This window comes from Lepidochelys olivacea (assembly GCF_965140295.1).
Source record: "Lepidochelys olivacea isolate rLepOli2 genome assembly, chromosome: 11".
NCBI classification, from domain to species: Eukaryota; Metazoa; Chordata; order Testudines; family Cheloniidae; genus Lepidochelys; species Lepidochelys olivacea.
In genome coordinates this window covers 75,273,060-75,282,750 of record NC_140421.1, presented here as the reverse complement: position 1 = coordinate 75,282,750, position 9,691 = coordinate 75,273,060, and positions in this window count along the sequence as shown.

The window sequence follows — 9,691 nt, the reverse complement described above, 5'->3', positions numbered from 1 at the left end:
GAATTTTCCTCCAGGGCAGATTGGAAGAGGCCCTGGAGGTTTTTCGCCTTCCTCTGTAGCATGGGGCATGGGTCACTTGCTGGAGGATTCTCTGCTCCTTGAAGTCTTTAAACCACGATTTGAGGACTTCAATAGCACAGACATAGGTGAGAGGTTTTTTGCAGGAGTGGTGGGTGAAATTCTGTGGCCTGCATTGTGCAGGAGGTCAGACTAGATGATCATAATGGTCCCTTCTGACCTAAATATCTATGAATCTATGAACTTCCACCAGAGTTTATCTTTAATCACCAGGTAAGTTAATGAATGTGAGACGACCTGTGCAAAAGTCCATGTAGATGCAGAATATTGGTCATCCCGTCCCCTAAACTCAAATGTCCTAGACAAAAATGCACTTAGAACTTTGAACTATGGTAAACTAGCTGAAAGCAGAACCTGTGAAACCTTTCCTTTTGGTTTTATAATATTACTTTTGGAAACCAGGCAATAAAGAAAGAACATGCTGTATGGTTTCAGAGTAACAGCCATGTTAGTCTGTATTTGCAAAAAGAAAAGGAGTACTTGTCTCTAAGGTGCCACAAGTACTCCTTTTCTTTTTGTGAACATACTGTATGTAAATTAATGAATAATAATCCTCAGCTGGAAGGAGGAATTGGACCAGTGTGGACCTGTTATTAATTTCCCAAGTTCACTCAACAGCTCAATAATTGCATTTTGAGTTTCCTCTTTCTCAAGTTGCCAAAACACAAGCTTTCCTGTTTTATTGCCTAGTCCTTTGTTCTTGCTGTAAGACATTTTAATGTTTTTTCTGCCTTTTCAAGAGACATCGACTATATTTGTGTCTACTATTATTTAAAGTAATGATCACTCTTCTCTCCAGCATATATATATATAAATTGGTGAAGAGAATACAATAAACTAATGAAGTTTACAATCTGTTTCTCCTCCTTTTTATATATGATTTTTATGTGACTATCTTATAATGTGACCGCTTAGGATTGATTTAAGTGGCTCCCAGTAAACTTGTAGTGACCCTACCATATTACCTTTTGTCTTGTCACATTTTAATTTTCCCTTTTATTATATGTGCACTTTGACTGTATTAATCTCTGTGGGTCTTATTCATAAAAATAAATAAATACAAATAAAATTTTGAAAGGCATTTAAAAAAAAGCTGAAGGCTTTCTAAGGTCAGGACAGGGGTCATTCAATAAAAAAGAATTATATCCATTCTAAATATGCAAACCCCAAGTTCAAAAATCCCCATACTCTGCCCTAAGAAGGTGAAATCCCAGAAGTCTAGTAATATGCATCTCTTATGAGTCTGATACAAAGGCCATTAAAGTCAATGGAAAGAGTCTCAATGACTTCAGTGGGCTTTTGCATCAAATCCTAAATGACTAAATATTGCATGTGAAACAAGAAAAGGGTTAGAAAAGTTTAAAGAAACACATTGGCCGCAAAGAGATTCTAATGCAAGGTAACAAATCAGATCACTATTATAAAGTATTTCATGTGTGCAGTGTTCTTGTAGCTGTGTTGGTCGCAGAATATTAGAGACACAAGGTAGGTGAAGTGATATATTTTATTGGCCCAACTTCTGTTGGTGAGAGAGACAAGCTTCTGAGAGCTCTTCTTCAGGTCCCAGACCTCAAGAAGAGCTCTGTGTAAGCTTGATAGCTTGTCTCTCTCACCAACAGAAGTTGGGCCAATTAAAAATATTATCTCCCCAACGCTATCTCTGTAAAGTATTTCAGTAACTTTACCAGACACTAAAGGGCATCTGGCAATGCAATAAATTTGCTGTTGCTTTGTGACAGAGAACAGATGTTCAACTCCACCTACTGTTCTACAAGTTACATAGTAGCGTGTAAAAATTATTCAAGGTTTTAAAAAATACCTCAGAACAAACATCAGACAAATTGTCTGACAAAGGAAACACAAAGGATAAAAATGTATTCTTAACTGAACTTTGTTCATCTGTACATCTCTAAAAATCCACTCTTCCAGGCTAATTAGCTTCCAACTCAAATTGACATTTGGCTCTCATCGTGATCTACAAAGTAACCTGGATATTCTATGATGGGAAACATATGATGCATGCATGTGACCAAAACACTTTTATAGTGTTTGAGAACAGAATAAAAACCAGAAGAGATTCTAAGATTTTCTAAAAAAACTCTTGTTAAATTGAAGAATTTTAAGCCTGAAATGATACAAATGAAGCCAGAACTATATTTCAGGACTGTACCGAGGACTATAGTTCCATTTTAGAGCTTGCAGAAAGACAGTGTCCTTTTTCCTCCTTGATATGCTTGGAGAAATCTTAGCAATTTAAACGGAAGTTATGTGCCTATGCCAAGAGAAGTATGAATTCCATATCAATCTGTGGAAAGATTCTGCCAAAAAGTAGTTAAATAATTCCCCCAAAGCAGTCAGTAAATGTTCATATACTATTTACTCACATTTCATTCATGTCACTTAAAAGCACTGCATTTGTCAATGTTTGATGTGAAGAGAAAAAAGAACACCATACCTCATGCAGAGCTTTTCTCGCACCGCAGTTTATGCCTCCAATAAAGACCATGTTGGGCATCACTGGTCTGGGATACTCAAACACAAAGTCATATCTCATCAGCCAAATCGATGTAGAACTCAGAAGGTCCAACAATGTCACATCTCTTTGCAGAACCTCAGAGGCGAAGCTTAGACCTTGTGCATAGAAACTATTGCAATATAAGAATTCTACAGAGTCAACTAAAACGTTTTTCAATCGTTGGGCAAATGTCATGTAGTCTGAGTTCATTGTAAAAATTCTTGGGACATAAGAAAGAGGATCTGGACATTGATTCGCTTTGTAATGTAAATTGCATGGTAATCCTCGCATGAAGAACACAGATGGGAGTGAAAAATAATTAGCAATTAGTGCTCCACAAAGAGAAATGGGATCTGTGAGGAGAGCATCAAAGTCACTTTGTTTCAGATATTGCATCAGTTCCTTGTTGTTAAATAAATTCTTACAATTACTAAATATCATATTGAAAATTGCTACTGAAGAGTTATGTATTGATAGAACATTAAATGGAAATGGTTGTCCCTTTAGGTGAGCATCAACATATGTCTGTAAGCTTACATCCATATCTTCCTTTGTATAAGATACTGGATATGTTTTCAAGGTATAGTTCCCTGTTATTCCCAGCTGCCAATTTACTTGAGGTACAACAACCACCACTTCATGTCCTCTCTGACTGAGGTTTTCCACTACCTGACGCATGCTGAGCCAGTGGCTTCCATCCATGGGCACAACCACCAGCTTCCCACCTTCTGAAAAGCCAGCAATCATCAGGAGAAGCATCCATGCAGCAAGCTGATAGCGAAGGAAAAGGGCAGTCAACATCTTTCTGTTGGAACTCAAAACCCAAATAAACCTTCCTTCTTCAAGAGAAAACAAATTTCAGGAGCAAACACAAAGATTTATAACTGTTGGCTTCTGCTGCATTCTCCATGTGATCTAGTAAATGATTATTAGATTATTATACTAGTTTGTTTCCAGATAATGATGGTCAGAGGAATTTTTAAAGCTGTTGAGGGAGGGCCAAAATGATCTTATGAATGATCACAGAAGTTCACCCTTGAAAAGATTTCTTGTATTTGCATCAGTGTGCCCAGGGTGGTGTTTACAGATAGATACTGAGATCAGTGGAGTTCAGCCAGGGAGAAATTTGACCCCTAGTGTTTAAGGCAGTGGTTCTCAGACATTTTACAACAAACACCCACTTTCAGTAACGCAAACCATTTCAGGACCCACCTTCAAGTGTGCTAAAGACACTATTCATACATGGCCAGTACTAATGAAATGTACAATTATAATAGATTTTGCTTTGAATCATTTCAAGAGATGAATTAACATGTTGCTAGCTTATGCAGTTCTGGAAAGACTGATCCAAACTGAAATTAGAGTGACCTGAGAATCACCCCCGCAGGGGGACAGGGTCTGGAGGTAGGCATTTCAAGTGCAGGGATGGGGTACCAACTACCAAGTGAAGCTCCCAGCCCGTTCCCCTTGAAACCACATTTCCATAGCCTGTATAAGCAAAGCCCTCAGAACAGCCAATAGCTGCTGCCGTCTCCTCATGAGCAGCTCTATGCTGGGCTGGGCACCGTAGGGAGATGGGAGCAAAGGAGGAGAGAGTCTCTCTACCCTCAGTACTGCTAGCACCATTGCAACCTGCTGGATCTCGTGAGGAATCACTGCAGCCATGATGTATGCATGAGGGAGATGGTTGTCGTAGCTGCAGCAAGCTGACAGAAAATCTAATGGAAAATCCCAGGCAGCCATTTGCATTTTTAAGATTGTAAATAAGATGAGAGTTTCAGGCCCCACTTAGACACTCTGCAGGACCTGAACTTAATGCCTGCTGGGTGAAAATTAAATTCTGGTAGACTGTCAGTCAGCATAGTTCACGCAGCCAGAAACCCAGATAATTTCCCCAAGGCAATAAGAAGACGTTCTATAAATACATTGTGAACAAGAGAAAGACAAGGGAAAGCTTAGATCTTCTACTTAGCAGGGAAGGAGAGATAATAACTGATGACATCAAGAAGGTCTAGGTGTTTAATGCCTATTTTGCTTCAATCTTCACGAAAAGGTTAATTGTGACCAGATGCTTAACATAATTAATATTAACAAGGGGGAACAAACACAAGCCAGAATAAGGAGAGAACTGGTTAAAAATGTCTAGATAAGTTAAATGTATTTATGTTAGCAGGGCCTGATAAAATTCACTCTTGAGTAATTTAGGGACTAGCTGAAGCTATCCCAGAACTATTAGGATTATCTGCAGGAACTCATGTGGGACAGCTGAGATTCTGCAGGACTGGAGAAGGGCAGACATGGTACCTATCTTTAAAACAGGGAACAAAGAGGACCTGGGAAATTACAGACCAGTCAGCCTTACTTTGATACCTAGAAAGATACTGGAAGAAATTATTAAACAATCAGTTTGTAAGCACCTGAAGAATAATAGGGTGATACGTAATAGCCAACATGGAATTGTCAAGAACAAATCATGCAAAACAAACTAATTTCCTTCTTTGACAGGATTACTGGCCTAGTGGCTGGGGGGAAGCTGTAGATGTAATATATCTTGACTTTAGTGAGGCTTTTGACACAGCCCCTATGACAGTCTCATAAGGAAACAAACGTGATCTAAATTAAATTACTACAAGGTAAGTGCAGAACTAGTTGAAAAAACATACTCAAAGAGTAATTATCAATGGTTTGCTGTCAAACTTGGACAGTGTATCTAACAGTGTCCTGTAAGGGTCTGTTCTGGGTTTGGTATTATTCAATATTTTCTTTAATGACTTGAATAATGGAGTAAAGAGTATGCTTATAAAATTTGCAGATGACACCAAGCTGGGAGAGGTTGCAACAATTTGGGGGAACAGGATTAGAATTCAAAACACCTTGACAAATTGGAGAATTGGCCTTTAATCAACAAAATGAAATTTAATAAAGTCAAATGCAAAGTACTACACTTAGGAAGGCTAAATCAAATGCACACATACAAAATGGAAAATAAGTGGTTAGTCAGTAATACTGCTGAAAAAGATCTAGGGGTCATAGTGGATTTCAAACTAAATATGAACCAACAATGTGATACAGTTGTGAAAAAGACTAATATTCTAGGGCAGGGGTGGGCAAACTACGGCCTGTGGGCCAGATTTAGCCCACCAGCCATTTTAAGCAGGCCCCCAAGCTCCTGCTGGGGAGTGGGGTCTGGGGCTTGCCCATCTCCGGCACTCCAGCCAGGGAGCAGGGTCGGGGGCTGCTCCAAGCGGCTCCCGGAAGCAGTGGCATGGCCTCCCTTCAGCTCCTACGCACTCCAATGGCCCCCTCCGGCGCTCCAACGAGAACTGCAGTGGACGGGGCAGCATGCAGAGTCGCTTGGCCATGCGTCTGCACAGGACCTGGAAAAGGAACATGCCACTGCTTCCGGGAGCAGCTTGAGGAAAGCGCCACCCAGAGCCTGCACCCCTGAGCCTCTCTCCATGCTCCAACCTCCTGCCCCTGCCCTGATCCTCCTCCCGCCCTCCAAACCCCTTGATCACAGCCCAGAGCACCCTCCAGCACCCCAAACTCCTCATCCCCAACCCCACCCCTGAGCCTGCACCCCGAGCCGGAGCCCTCACCCCTTTTCCCCCCTCCCCAACCCCAGCCCAGAGCCCCCTTCTGCAGCCTGAACTCCTCATTTTGGGCCCCACCCCAGAGCCCGCACCCCCAACCAGAACCCTCACTCCCTCTCGCACCTCAACCCCAATTTTGTGAGCATTCATGGCCTGCCATACTATTTGTATTCCCAGATGTGGCCCTCGGGCCAAAAGGTTTATCCACCCCTGTTCTAGGGTATATTAACACAACTGTTGTATGTAAGACATGAGAGGTAATTGTCCCAATGTACTTGGCGCTGGTGAGGTCTCTGCTGGAGAATTGTATCTAGTTTTGGGCACCACACTTTAAGAAAGATGTGGACAAACTGGAGAAAGTCCAGAGGTAAACAGCAAAAATTATGAAAAATTAAAAAAGCAGATAAATTTGAAAGGTTAAGAAAATTTGGTATTTTAGTCCTGAGAAAGGAAGACTGAGGGAGGACCGGATAACAATCTTCAATTATGGTAAGGGCTGTTATAAAGAAGATGGTGATCAATTATTCTCCATGCCCATTAATGGTAGGACAAGAAGTAATGGATTTAATCTGCAGGTAGATTTAGGTTAGATATTAGAAAAAGCTTTGTATCTATACAGATAATTAAACTCTGAAATAGGCTTCCAAGGGAGGTTGTGGAATCTCTGTCATTGGAGGTTTTTAAGAACACACTGGACAAGCACCTGTCAGGGATGGTCTAGGTCCTGCCTCTGCATGGGAGAATGGATTAGATGATTTCTCGAGGTCCTTTCCAGCCCTACATTTCTATGAACTTTTGGGCAGTCCGGTCAGAAAATGGAGTTTGTTTCTGTGGAAAATTTACACTTTTTTATGAAAAAAAATCTAAAACTCAAGTATTTTGGCCCAGAACAGAAGTATTCCAATTAGGGGGTACTGCCTCAGTGCCTCCATAGAAGTTTTAATTTTGGTTTATCATGCACCCATTCTCCTCTGTAGGCCAGACTCTCTAGTCAGACTACATCTCCCATAATGCATCAGGGTTCCCTCTTGGAGAGGAGAAGCGAGTGCGTCTTGAGAGATGTAGTCTGGCTGGAGAGCCCTACCCATAGAGGAAAATGGGCTAGTTGCCCTGCTAGCCCCCCCCTTAACATAGCTCTCAGTGATTTCAGCTGTTAAGGGTAGGAGCCTTACTACTGGGGCACATAAGGCAGTTTCTTGCAATAGAGACACTATCTCAAAGTAAGTCTAACATTTTAACCTAGGTATCAGTGATTTCAGCTCTAGACCATAAAATAAAATTCCCCATTAAGTCTAAACTAGCTCTTTTATTGTACTATAAACAGATAACAGTTCAAAGAAAACCTACACCACCAGATACTACTGCTCATCCCCACCTTCTCTTAACTCGCTGTGCTCTGGAACCCATGTCCCCTGCCGAGCGAGTGCCATTTAGTTGAGGGTGAGTTCCTTCATCAGGGTATGCCAGGTACAGTTCTGCTGCCCTTGGTTCACACAACAAGGATAACAACCCTTTACTACTCCTGCCCCAATAACAAGGAGACTGGTGATCCAACATCAGCCACAAGTGATCATTTGGGGAAGGAATCCCATCATGCTAAGCATCTACACAGGGTGGGTGTGTCTATGCAAACAAGATCAGCTCCTGAAGTCTTTTCCACAGCTCACCACTAGATGTCAGAGGAGAGCTCATTCAGACTGCTTATATCTGGAAGTTTCACTTGAACCCTGCAATGTCTAGTCATCTCTTCCCCTTGGGCAGTGCTGAGTAGAGGAGTCCAGAGACAACAGTTCCTGCAACACAACAGGAGAGGTGGAACAGCTTTGGGACCTGGCAGACTTTCAGCAGGCAAAGGAGTAGAGTGGCTACTTTAAGGGTAGGGTAGGACACGCAGGGGCCAAGGAATGGGTGGAGAAGCTGGGAGACCAAGGGCCCACTCTGCTAGCAGGAGAGGTACAAATAGGTAGGGGCAGCATGGTTGATAGGAAGAGTAAGCATGATTTTAAGGGAAGGAGAATTGTTTCACTGTGAGATATTGTTTAAAGCAGGGGTGGCCAACCTGTGGCTCCGGAGTCAAATGTGGCTCTTCATAAATTAATATGTGGCTCCTTGTATAGGCATCGACTCCGGGCCTGGAGCTACAGGCGCCAACTTTCCAGTGTGCTGGGGGATGCTCACTGCTCAACCCCTGGCTCTGCCACAGGCATTGCCCCCACTCCACTCCACCCCTTCCCACCCCCTCCCCTGAACTTGCAGTGCCCTAGCTCCTCCCCCTCCCATCCCAGGGCCTCCTGCATGTCAAGAAACAGCTGATTGGGAGGTGCGGGAAGGGAGGGCGAGGTACTGATTGGCAGGGCTGCCGGTGGGTGGGAGGCGCTGGGAGCGGGGTGGGGGAGCTGCTGATGTATTACTGTGGCTCTTTGGCAATGTACACCATTAAATTCTGGCTCCTTCTCAAGCTCAGGTTGGCCATCCCTGGTTTAAGGGGATGGAGTCTAATAATGGGAGCAGCATTGCTTGAGAGGAGGTGTTTTCATGTTGGGAGGAGAGTGGGTTTGGCAGCAGACAATCTTTTTTGCCTCAGTTGATCATCGTAAAAAATAACACAGGCTCACCAAACTTCTTATCTAGTTATAGCTCATTGAGATCTCATGTATTGGCTGCAGTTGAAGATTTTTTAAAAAGGTTAATAGTAATTTTTGCTGTTATCCTTCGTAATTGAAATTTGTCCTTCAGTGGAGGTTGACAAATAATGTTTTTCTACAGAGACTTCCATATGCCTGTCTTGTCCTATTGTTCCCAATCAAATGGGGCTGAAAGTGTCCTTAACTAAACCCTCTTTGAGAATGAGCACTGCCTCCCATTGTTCCTAAGAGGAGGCTTGCTTTTTTAAATTATCTGCCGTTAAATGGTGCAGTGCTCCATTAATGATCTCCAGTTTATTTCACTTCCTCAATAGTAAATTAGTCTCTGGGAAGGATGAGGTAATTTTAGATAGGTTTTCCCTAATCCCTTTAGCAATGAGAGTGTCTTGCATATCACAGTCTTGTAATAGGGCCTTCTGCTGGCTCAATTGCAGCGGGCCTGGGTAAGGGAGACTGATCCAATGCAATATAATTTTAAAGAGGCCACTGGACCATTTTCAAGGCACAGGCTCAGAGTTTCTGCCACAGACGCTTGAAGGCTTGCAGGAATAACATCGCAATCCACACTCAAAAAGGTATGAAAGTGACAGAGGGAGAGCCCCATTTTGGTTCAACAAAAGTATTTTCCATGCACTGTGGATTGTTTTGGAATAGCCCTTGCTAGTAAATCGAAGATTCTACACTGCAAACTCCTTCCGCATTATAACCTCTTTGGAGCAGGGACCACCTTTATTCCTGCATTTTGTACAGCACAGAGCACACACATTGTCAGCAATTGATTATTGCCAACCCCATGCACTGAAAAATTACAAGACAGGCATCCCAAAATCATGAGATTGGATTAAAAAACATGATTTAAA